This window comes from Xenopus laevis, chromosome 8L (assembly GCF_017654675.1).
Source record: "Xenopus laevis strain J_2021 chromosome 8L, Xenopus_laevis_v10.1, whole genome shotgun sequence".
Lineage (NCBI taxonomy): Eukaryota > Metazoa > Chordata > Amphibia > Anura > Pipidae > Xenopus > Xenopus laevis.
In genome coordinates this window covers 81118434-81131715 of record NC_054385.1, presented here as the reverse complement: position 1 = coordinate 81131715, position 13282 = coordinate 81118434, and positions in this window count along the sequence as shown.

Sequence of the window (13282 nt, the reverse complement as noted above, 5' to 3'; positions counted from 1 at the left end):
AACAGAGATGGACATAATGAGTGATGACGAGGAGGTCCCCGCTGCTGCTTCCTTCTGTGAGCTGTTAGAAGAAATTGATGCATCTGAGGAGAATGATGATGAGGAGATTGATGTTTTGTGGGTGCCCAGTAGAAGAGAGCAAGAGGAGGATAGTTCAGATGGAGAGACAGAGAGTCAGAGAGGCAGGAGGAGAATAAGACTTAGAAGAAGCAGGGAGGACAGCTCGCAGGGAACAGTAGGGCAACAACATGTATCGGCACCTGTGGTCAGCCGGCCAACGCACCCGCCATTGCAGCCAACGCCGCCAACTTCTACTGTTACCGCCAGATTGCCAGCTTCAAAAAGGTCAGCAGTGTGGGATTTTTTTAATGTGTGTGCCTCTGACAAAAGCGTTGTAATTTGCAATGAGTGCAGTCAGAAACTGAGTCTTGGGAAGCCCAACAGCCACATAGGTACAACTTCTATGCGAAGGCACATGAATGGCAAGCACAAAGCACTTTGGGAGCAACACCTCAAAGGCAACTGGCAAACTAAAAGCCACCCTCCTTCTGGTCCAGCATCTTACTGCTCTACCTCTGCTGTCCTTGACCCGTCTGAACCACCCTCCACTCCGCCTTCCACCTTGACCACCAGTTCCCATTCCCAGTCATCTGCCCCCAGCCAAGTTTCTGTGAGGGCCATGTTTGAGCGTAAGAAGCCAATGTCTGCGAGTCACCCCCTTGCCCGGCGTCTGACAGCTGGCTTGTCTGCACTCTTAGCCCGCCAGCTTTTACCATACCAGCTGGTGGACTCTGAGGCCTTCCGCAAATTTGTAGCAATTGGGACACCGCAGTGGAAGGTACCCAGCCGCAATTTTTTTTCAAAAAAGGGAATACCACACCTGTACCACCATGTGCAGAGCCAAGTCACCGCATCTCTGTCACTTAGTGTTGGGCCAAAGGTCCATATGACTACTGACGCATGGTCCTCCAAGCATGGTCAGGGCAGGTATGTCACCTACACTGCCCACTGGGTGAACTTGGTCATGGCTGGGAAGCAGGAAATGTGTGGCTCAACAACGACAGTGGAGTTGGTGTCACCGCCACGGATTGCACGCGGTTCTGCCACCACCTCTACTCCTCCTTCGCTCTCTACCTCGTCTTCTTCCTCTTCTTCGTCCTCTGCTGCTGGGTCCTCCTCCTCCACACCTGTGCACCCCCAGCTCCCCCTAGGCTATTCGACGTGCCAGGTACGCCGTTGTCATGCTGTCTTGGGGATGACGTGCCTGGAAAGCAAAAACCATACCGGATCTGTACTCCTGTCATCTCTGCAGTCACAGGCCGATCGGTGGCTGACCCCACACCAACTGAAGATCGGAAAAGTGGTGTGTGACAATGGAAGCAATCTGTTGGCAGCACTGAGACTGGGCAATTTAACACATGTGTTGGCACATGTTCTGAATTTAATAGTACAACGTTTTGTCTCAAAGTACCCAGGATTCCAGGACGTTCTCAGGCAGTCCAGGAAGGTGTCGGCCCATTTCAGACGTTCCTATACAGCCATGGCACGCCTTGCTGACATTCAGCAGCGGTACAACATGCCAGTCAGGCGTTTGATTTGCGACAGCCAGACTCGCTGGAATTCAACGCTCCTCATGTTGGAACGTCTGCTGCAACAACAAAGAGCCGTCAACGAATACCTGTTTGAACTGGGTGGTAGGACTGGATCTGCAGAGCTGGGGATTTTTTTCCCCCGTTACTGGGTGCTTATGCGCGATGCCTGCAGGCTCATGCGCCCTTTTGAAGAGGTTACAAATATGGTCAGTCGCACCGAAGGCACCATCAGCGACCTAATACCCTTTGCTTTCTTCCTGGAGCGTGCCGTGCGACGAGTGACAGATGAGGCTGTAGACCAGCGTGACGAGGAGCAGGAAGCGCACGATTTCTGGTCGGAATCACCAGAACGAACCCAGGCACCTGCTGCAACGCAGGGAGAGGTGTCAGAAGTGGAGTCAGAGGAGGAAGGTGGCTTTGTGGAGGAGGAGGACCAACAGGAGCAGGCTTCCCAGGGGGCTAGTGGTGACCTTTTGGGGACCCCTGGTCTTGTACGTGGCTGGGGGGAGGAGACCGTGGATGATGCAGTCCTTGATAACGAGGAAGCAGAGATGGATACCTCTGCATCCAACCTTGTGAGAATGGGGTCTTTCATGCTGTCATGCCTGTTGAAGGACCCCCGTATCAAGAGGCTTAAGGAGAAGGACCTGTACTGGGTCGCGACTCTACTAGACCCTCGGTACAAGCATAAAGTGGCAGAAATGTTACCAACATACCACAAGTCTGAAAGGATGCTGCATTTACAAACCAGCCTGCAAAACATGTTGTACAATGCTTTTAAGGGTGATGTCACTTCAGGAACTCATCAACATTCCAGGGGCAGAGGTGCCAGTAATCCTGCCACGAGTGCACCTGCAAGGACAAAGCACTTTGGCCACTCTGTAACGTCAGACATGCAAATGTTTTTTTGTCCAAGGCAGCGGCAGAACCCTTCTGGATCCACCCTCAAAGAACGCCTCGACTGGCAGGTAGCGGACTACCTGGCATTAACTGCAGATATCGACACTCTGAGGAGCGATGAACCCCTGGACTACTGGGTGCGCAGGCTTGATCTGTGGCCAGAGCTGTCACAATTTGCCATGAACCTCTTGTCTTGCCCCGCCTCAAGTGTCCTCTCAGAAAGGACCTTCAGTGCAGCAGGAGGGATTGTAACTGAGAAGAGAACTCGCCTAGGTCACAAAAGTGTGGATTACCTGACCTTTATTAAAATGAATGAGGGGTGGATCTCGGAGGGTTACTGCACGCCGGAAGACTTGTTCTGAGTTTCTGATTCTGACTCCCCATGCAGCTGTCCTTCTCTGCACGCCTCATGACTCCACATACAGCTGTCCTTTAGTGTCCTCCTCCCTCCACCACCGTTACAAACTAGGGTGCAAACCCTACTGGTTTAATTTGAATCCAGGTAAATCCTGAGTTTTTCTGGCCTCTGTGCTTCAGTGGCTGCGACCAAAAAAAACAGAATATTTTCAGCATTTATATGGCATATTTTTTCTGGCCTCTGTGCTTCAGTGGCTGTGACAAAAAAATGAATATTTTCAGCATTCATATGGCATATTGTTTCGGCCTCTGTGCTTCAGTGGCTGCGACAAAAATAAATGAATATTTTCAGCATTTATATGGCATATTTTTTCTGGCCTCTGTGCTTCAGTGGCTGCGACCAAAAAAACAGAATATTTTCAGCATTTATATGGCATATTTTTTCTGGCCTCTGTGCTTCAGTGGCTGTGACAAAAAAATGAATATTTTCAGCATTTATATGGCATATTTTTTCTGGCCTCTGTGCTTCAGTGGCTGCGACCAAAAAAAACAGAATATTTTCAGCATTTATATGGCATATTTTTTCTGGCCTCTGTGCTTCAGTGGCTGCGATCAAAAAAAACTGAATATTTTCAGCATTTATATGGCATATTTTTTCTGGCCTCTGTGCTTCAGTGGCTGTGACAAAAAAATTGAATATTTTCAGCATTTATATGGCATATTTTTTCTGGCCTCTGTGCTTCAGTGGCTGCGACCAAAAAAACCAGAATATTTTCAGCATTTATATGGCATATTTTTTCTGGCCTCTGTGCTTCAGTGGCTGCGACCAAAAAAAACTGAATATTTTCAGCATTTATATGGCATATTTTTTCTGGCCTCTGTGCTTCAGTGGCTGCGACCAAAAAAATTAAATATTTTCAGCATTTATATGGCATATTTTTTCTGGCCTCTGTGCTGCAGTGGCTGCGACAAAAAAAATTAATATTGTTTGCATTTACATGGCATATTTTTTCTGGCCTCTGTGCTGCAGTGGCTGCCACAAAAAAAAATTAATATTTTCAGCATTTATATGGCATATTGTTTCTGGACTTCTGGTTCAGTGGCTGCGACAAAAAAAACATAATTTTTCAGGAAAGTACACATGCCTAATTTTTCAGGGTTCTGCAACAGTGGCAAAATCGCATCTTTTATGGTCACCGCAGGTGATCAATAAAGTAGACCAAAACTGGGCCCACACTGCAGAATCAGTGTTTTTTGGTTCACTTCACTGTACATTGAATTACCTCTGCCTGACCGTGCACGTGCGCACAAGCACGGTGACTGCTAAACACACCACTACAGAAATATTGCCACCAACAGGACGAACATCCTGGAGGTGAGAAGCAACTAGTAATTAAAAACTATTATTTGCTCACTTGACGGTATCATTCATTAAAGCTCTTTGCGTCTTTTTGCGTTGCAGTAAGCACCGCGTTTCGTCTTTGCGTGTGAACAGGCTGTAACCTTTACACGACTTGATTGGCATGTAGACGCCGGACGTTTTAAAGCATTTTATTACACAGGTTTAGAAATGTAGTGTGATTTATGCCCTTTACAGCACAAAACGCAGCGCTGTGTCAACAATGGATTTTTTAGAAACATTTTTGCCCTTGATCCCCCTCTGGCATGGCACTGTCCAGGTCGTTGCACCCTTTAAACAACTTTAAAATCATTTTTCTGGCCAGAAATGTCTTTTCTAGCTTTTAAAATTCGCCTTCCCATTGAAGTCTATGGGGTTCGCGACGTTCGCGAACCGTTCGCATTTTTGACGCAAGTTTGCGAATATGTTCGCGAACTTTTTTTCCGACGTTCGCTACATCCCTAGAGATAGGGGTCTGCTTGCAGCAAAGGACCATAAAACAGCAGGAGGTAATAAACCTGCACAGAGCCTGCAATGTCTAACTCCCCTTAAAACACACACAAAAGAGATATAAATTGTAACATCGCCCATAGACTTTAAAGGAATTGTTCAGTATAGAAATAAAAACTGGGTATAAATAGATAGATAGATAAACAGATGGCTGTGCAAAAAAAAATGTTTTCAATATAGTTAGTTAGCCAAAAATGTAATCTATAAAGGCAGGAGTGAGAAGACGTGTAACATAATAACCAGAACATTACTTTACTTCCTGCTTTGAACCTCTCTCGGTTTCAACTGATATGTCCCATGTGCTCCCCAGTTCTAGTTGCTGACTAGAATTCACAAATTTCCAGTAGTTATGTGAATATATTGTTGAAGTGAAACAAGATGGACAACTCACCACTAGCTACAAGTTTATTACTTACCACCTCCCACCTTTGTTGCTTATATATGCATTTTCAGACCTTGCATGTAGAGTTGCCCCAAAACACTTTGCTTATTTTCCAGTGTTGTATTTTGTATGACTGTGATTTATTCTGTTGAGTTGATGTGCTTGTTCTAATTTTTCCCTATAAGTGACCTCTTGGTTTAAGTCTTTGGCCAGTTTATGAGTGGTCCTAGTCAATGACTGTGTTCTACTTTGATTTTTTTTCCAGAGATGCCTTCCTTTACTGCAACCTGTCTAAACTTGTTGTATGTTGGGGTTGGTTGGTTTACAAATAACTATTTGGAAAAAAGGTAAATAAATGATTCAAGTAATAGTTTTAAAAAAACTTGTAAAACACATAGGACATTGTCACCTGCTGTAAATCTGCTCTACCGCATGTGACACAATCTTCCTGGTTTCCTACCTACCAGAAGTAGCCCAAAGTTGCCTCATAATGACAACTTTGCAATGGATTATTTTTCCACCTTTTTCCTTTATATTACTGCCAAGGGATGTTTTGTCGACTGTTATAGTGCAGATTTACCCCGGACAACAAAACGTCTTGTGTGTCACTGCTCCAACATATTAAGACTGGCTGGGTCAAAACCTTAACCATACCCATTTCTATTATAATTCAGTTATGTAATGTAATGTTAAATTGTTGGCCCTAGTAGTGTTTGAATTAATGTTATGACAGATTGGCTGGAATCATCACTGGCCACCTCTATATCAGCTAATCACAATCTCAGGGGCAAGCTTCCCTTTTTTAATGTGGCAGTGTAAATGTATAAATGACGAGCTGTTTATAGGGCAACAATATTCTCCTAATTCATTAAACAGCTTGCTAGATGGTTCGTCTTTGAAATCAGGGGTTAAATCTCAACATCCAGTAGCATTTAAGTACAGCATATCTTAATTAGGAACTGTGTGATGCTGATCTAAATAGACTGAATAAGGTATTCCATTTATACCAATGATCTTAGAGGGTTATTTATTAAGGATCGAGTTGTGTTTTCCATGACAATTCAAGTTTTTGAGTTTTTTTGGCCAAAATTCACATTTTTGGTTAAAAAAACCTCAAATTTTTGGGATTTATTATACCCAGGTCCTGGAAATAGCTTGAATCCCGAAAAGACACTGAAAAAATCCTGTTGAGGTCATGTAGTAATCAATGGCAGAGGCCCCTTGAACCACTTGAACATGTTAGTAGCCTTCATGATGAGGGTTTTGCCTAAAACATGATCAATTCGAGCCATTCTGTTTTTTTCCCGACAGAAAACTCAAATTTTCAGGTTATTTCAGGATACTGTCATGGGAAACATTTTTTTTCCAAAATGAATCAGTTAATAATGCTGCTCCTGCAGAATTCTGCACTGAAATCCATTTCTCAAAAGAGCAAACAGATTTTTTTATATTCAATTTTGAAATCTGACATGGGGCTAGACATATTGTCAATTTCCCAGCTGCCCCAAGTCATGTGACTTGTGCTCTGATAAACTTCAATCGCTCTTTACTGCTGTACTGCAAGTTGGAGTGATATCACGCCCCCTCCCTTTTTCCCCCCAGCAGCCAAACAAAAGAACAATGGGAAGGTAACCAGATAGCAGCTCCCTAACACAAGATAACAGCTGCCTAGTAGATCAAAGAACAACACTCAATAGTAAAAACCCATGTCCCACTGAGACACATTCAGTTACATTAAGAAGGAAAAACAGCAGCCTGCCAGAAAGCATTTCTCTCCTAAAGTTTAGGCACAAGTCACATGACTGGGGGCAGCTGGGAAATCGACAAAATGTTTAGCCCCATGTCAGATTTCAAAATTGAATATAAAAAAATCTGTTTGCTCTTTTGAGAAATGGATTTCAGAATTCTGCTGGAGTAGCACTATTAAGTGATGCGTTTTGAAAAAACGTGTTTTCCGAATGACAGGATCCCTTTGACCCAAAACCCGCTAATTCTAGTTTTTTCTATTCAAGTTTTTTTTTTTAACTTAGAAACCATTCAAGTTGTGAGTTTATTTCAGTTCAAGGTATACAAAACTCAAAAATTCGACCTTTGATAAATAACCTCCTTAATATCTAAATATCTATACCTCCCATAAGCACCTGCTTTATGGCATCAATAAAATGGAGCACTGGCAACTCCTTACAATAGACTTCCTTTACTCTGTAACAATCAATGATAAAAGATGTCATTGTCATACACATTTTAGTACAGGATGTTATGTCTGTGCAGTGATCTTCAAAAAATATAATTAATTGAATGTTTTAGAGTTTCACGGATTTGTACTCGAAAAATATGTATAATGTAAAGAATAGCGCTTTGCTCTGGAAATAATAGATTGAATTATTTCATCTAACACATATGTACAGGATTTCGATATTGTTCATAAGATGATGTTTAGCTCTGACAGTTAAATGACAGGTCCATTAATGCATGCAGCCTTGATGTTCTATTGAAAATAAAATATGGATGATCTTTCCTGATAGCCTCCTTTTTTTTGAAAGTAACACATATAACCAAAACTCACAAGCTAACGCATGGGGGCTCCCACTGGGTACTGATTCACTGACAGTATCCATGCAAGTAATAATTGCAACACAATTCAGTCTTGAAGGATGCAAGTCATGGGACATGTCTTTATATGAAATAGGCTCTATGTCTTGCATGTCCTTTGCTTGGGTCGTATGGTGTAACTATAATTGCTTGTTACTGGGAATTACATATCCAAAGGAAATAATTTAAAGATGGAACCTTTGGATTTAAATTGTAACACAGCAAGGGGCTTTCTTATGTACTGTACCATCTAAGTGACTCTATAACTAAAACAAAGGAAGACATTTCCTAAATATTTTATAACACTTAAAAATTCTTTATCCAGTTTACTTTTATTCACAACAATTTTTGTGCAAGAAAATATACCTTCCTCTTTAAGATTTCTTATTCCAATGGTTAATGCTACTTCAATGAAATTTTCAAGGGGCAGTTTACCCCATTTTCAAAATGTGTGCAGTAAATACTGCTTGCGCTAAACATATATTTTGCCTAATGTTTTAATTAGGAAAGATTTTGCTTTGTTTATTGCATGTGATAGCATGATTATTCAATAGCAATTAGTGGGACTTCTCATTGGGAGACAGTATTCAAAGACATTAAGGATCGTCTATAAAGTTTGTGCAGTGGATTTTTATTCACATATAATTAGTTTGTGCATGTTTTCCCCTAAATGCCTAAATTTGCACTATTTGCCCATCTCTCCTTTTTCGGTGAATCACAGCAAAATGCACATTGCGCCAAAAATTTCCAAATTTATTTTGCAATTATGCCTGAACATTAAATCCACTTGTGTAGCTTTATAAATACAAACATGTGCAGGGCAAATATGTGCACTCTGCGATACATTTTGCGCTGTGCAAAGTTTATAAATGAGCCCCACTGACTGCCAGGATATAGATTTCAACTGCACTGGCGATTTCTTTCTTCAGAAGCTAGATAAAGTGAAAAAGATAGCTTAAATAGAATAAACACAAATCTTGAACAGGCTGATAACAAATCAAGTACTTTCCTTTTCATGGCTTATATTTTATTACAGTTTATAAGAACTCTTATTTTATCAGTGTACGGAACAAACATGGGCAATGTTTTCCTTACAGCCAATTAAAACAAAGGCATTCATATAAAATATTACAATTAGTCTCAATAATTGCTTTAGGCTATTTAGTGTGCAGAACTTCTGATGAATTAGTGATTCCCACGGGTTTTAACTGGCATCAGATTGTCAAGAATATTTGTTGAAAAAGTCAAGCATTTTGCTTTCGATACAAAATATAATATAAGGTTGCATTTTTACATATTTATATATATATATATATATATATATATATATATATATATATATATATATATATATATATATATTATTTTATTCCTAGTTATCTAATTGCCGTCACTTTAACTGGGTTCCCAGTGAGGCCTTTTTTAAAAGAAAACACTAGTTTGGTTAATACTGTAAAACCCAAGACCAGATGCAAAATTTCATACTCTTTCATATTCCCTGTTTAGGCATGTCAAAAATCACCATCATATGAGTGCTGTTCAAAAAAAAAAAACAGAAGCTGCACAGCATTGACCAGAAATAACCTCATTCAAGTAAAGTGATATAAGCTAACAAGGTTTATGGATAACACACTTTGTAAGAACAGTCATTGGCTCTGGATTAATTTTAAAAGTAAATGGCAAAAAAACATAGAAAACAGTATAGTATAGTATAGTAGAGTAGATTCATAGTCAAAAGTTCAATGCCTTTCATACACCAATGTATTGTGCATGTATGTGAGCACGTGAGTAAAAACAAGGGGCTCTGTCCAGTTGCTATTAGGTGGATAAATCATTATTATTATTATGAGCCTTTGCCAGTCTTAAGATTAATGAGGTTTTTGAAACCATGTATAAACTTATTTCTCTAAAATAATGAATGCGGTATCATTTTTTGAAAAATCCGGTTATAAAAAGCATGATAAAAAAAAATCTGAACAATGCACTAAAACATACGAAACCCTCTAAAATCTCTATTCGAGTTTTTCAGACAGATACTAGCTGAAACAATCTGAAAAAAATGTAAATGTCTGCATGGATAAAAAATTGTACAATAGGATCAGACTTCTGTAGGACCTCAAGTGCGTTTTTCTTGGCAAGGTTTTGAATTAGAGGTTTTTTATGGTTTTACGCTGAATAAATCTTGAATATGCAGTGTTTTAGAGAAATAAAAAATAGGGATGCACCAAATCCACTATTTTGGATTCAGCCAAACCCCTGAATCCTTCACGAAAGATCGGCTGAATACTGAACTGAATCCGAATCATAATTTGCATATGCAAATTAGGGCTGGGTAAGGGAAAGCCTTTTGTACTTCCTTGTTTTGTGCAAAAAGCTTATGCAAATTAGGATTTAGTTTCGGTTCGGCCGGGCAGAAGGATTCAGCCGAATCAGAATTTTGCTGAAAAAGGGCGAATCCCAGCTGATTCCCAAACCGAATCCTGAATTCTGCGCATCCCTATAAAAAACACAAATATTTAGAGTAGAAATATGATTCATGGAAAAAAAATCCAAATGTTAGTAAATAGATCCTTTTAGACTCTGGATTTGTGTGAAATCATTGGGTGTTAGCAAATTCATACATTGATAAAGCAAATTGCAGAGAATAGTAGCGATCTCTTAAGGAATTCTGGCTTTGAATAGGCTGGCAAGGCTCTATTTATTTGATGAAAATGTGAATAAATGCTGTGGCTATTTTATCCCATTTCTAGCTCCTGGTGTTTCATTAAGGTTTGTAACAATGGGGTTCAGTGGGATGACTAAAAGTGAAGTGTCAATTGAGGAGTCCTCTTATCAATTTATTTTTACACCAAAAGCCATTTTTTCCCAGTTTTGATTCTTTAAACCCCTCTGGCTTTACATAAACCTGTAACAACTTCCCAATCACCTTAGCAATCCTTCTAGAGGTTGACTAGTGATGGTTGAATCTGGCGAAATCTGGCGAAAATTTGTGAAATGCATTGAAGTCAGTGGGTGTCAATATAACTTGCGCAAATATTTTGTCCAAATGCAAGTCGATGGGCATCCGAATAATTTTTGCATGCATCCATTTTTATGCGTGCGCCATTGTTTTGGTTGCGGTAGATTTTTCGCGACACAACAAGTAAATTTGTCGCGAATCCTTGCCTGACGAATTTATTCACCCATCACTAAGGTTGACCAATACTGTTGTCACTAGAAAGCTAACACAATGTTTTACAACATATGCTATACTAAAAAGCCAAAAACGGTATATAACTATGCTAAACATTAACACCACCACCAGCATATTGTAATTTTACACTTGCTCAGACAAAAAGTCACACATGCATTCCATTATTCCTTTTCCAATGGACTCAAGGTACTCACAGGACTATCCAGGACTATCTTCATACAATCTAAGATACAATGTAATGAATTGTTATGCAATCTATTTTGTATGGACCCTAGCATATGGAACATGGCCCTATATACAGTATTACGGCAATAGCCCTATAGTTTATGAAAGTGGCCCTATAGTTTATGGCAAAATATACCATAAACAAGTCTGTGGCATTGTTCTTTGCAGAGTATTAGTAGCTTGTGCATTCAATACAGGTATTGTGGATATCCAGAGTCGTCAATGATACTCTTGAATTAACTAATCCCTTATTAAATTTGTCTATGCCAGGGCTGTCCAACTGGCAGCCCGTGAGCCCCCCTCCCTTGTATGGCCCCCCACATGAAAGTATGTCTGCTGTGTCTGCTTACCATGTGTAAACTTTAAAAGGTATCACTACAGAGATTAACTGGCTCCTGCATTGTTTAAACCTGCATAGACTCTATGCTATTGAATTGTGACTGCTGCAAAGACAAATGTTGTTATGACTATGATCCAAGGGCACAGCTCTAGTAAAGGAGCATCTTACCTTATCATGGTTTTTAAACAAAGAGAAATGTGTAAAAGCACCTGCTTTTGCTAGTACTTTCAGTTTGTGCCTTAAAGATAATGTGCACTGCTTTAATACTGACACTCAGTTTTATTGCAACAGCTTAGTATAACCTGTTTGTTATTTATTGGCATGTCCAGTGATAAATCCATGTTTCATGTTTGCATTCTGAGACTTGTGTACTATTCATTATTCTGGATGGTTGCTTTGCACTCCCTGTAAGCACTTACAATTACAAGGTGTGTGTATGGGTGGGCCCCCAGCAGAACCCCATCAAATTATTGTTAGTACTACCCTAACCTGACTAAATACGTACATGTTTGTTTGTATTAGAGCTGTCTGGTAGAACATCAATAACCTGGTCCAAAGTTCCTTTAAGAGTTATTATTTTGCTCCACAAAATTCAATACCATTGAAAAAAGGGTAATGAAAAAATAAATTGATATAAAAGATATACATAATTATACCATTCTGAACTAATTTTATTAAAACATATTCAGGGGACATTTATGCCCCCTACAGTGGTTATTTGTGGGATATTGTAACTTACATTGTAACCTCTAATCTCACCAATTTACGCTTACATTTTTTCTCTTTTTTAAACTTTTTTTTGTCTGTATCACAATTTTGTGTCAGATACTTGTAACTATCAAAATACTGCCTTAATGACATTATGAAATCCGTTCCCTATAACAGTTCACAGCAGCCAGAGCATCTGCTGAACTTCACTAGCATTCATTATTTATTTTACTGATGCGAATGAAAATAATAAGGATGCACATTTACTTAAGCATTATTCATTTTCTATAAAAAATGACCATGTAAAATCATTACAACAAACACTACATCAAATTACGAGGCCCGGGTATCTCCCATGTACAGAGAAATGTTTGTGTCTGATTTCCGTTACAATAATTTTTTATTGTTATTATTTTTTTGCCCCGAGCATAGTTAATGAACCAAAATTGTTTCCTTTCAAGTGTTGCAGAAGTTCTGCAAACCACAATCATTAGATGTCATGTTGGCTCAAAGATGTCAGAGAAGAAAAATCTGTTCCAATTGAACTAGTGAATAATAAAACCATTTATATGTCTTTTCATTATGAATTTACTGAATTGAAATACTTTGTGCTTTTCAGTCATTACTGTGAGTCTATTTAAGGTAAATGAACCAATGAAATCTGGTTCACTTGTACATTGAACATAACCAATTGGGAGGGTGAGCTAAATATTTACTCCAATATGCAGATCTATAACCAAATCTATGGTTGCTTGAAGGGTCACTAAACCAAAATGCATGTAAAAGCTCCCAACCTTAGCCAAAATTAAGCTATTGTTTGCATGAGACCAGAAAAGGAGTAGAATCATTAGTGCAAAGAGTAATGCTGCATGTTACAGAGCAACATTTCTGAACCTGAAATTTTGCTCTTAAAGTGACCATGGCAAAACCATACTTGTCAGTTAGTAACTGATAAACTACCCATGTAACACATTTTGCACTGTGTGAAAATAAAGTTAATGATTGTCTTAAAGTGTATGATGCTTTTTATGGTGTGGTCTTTATTAAGTTACACTGTTTACGTTACAAATAATTCACACTACTA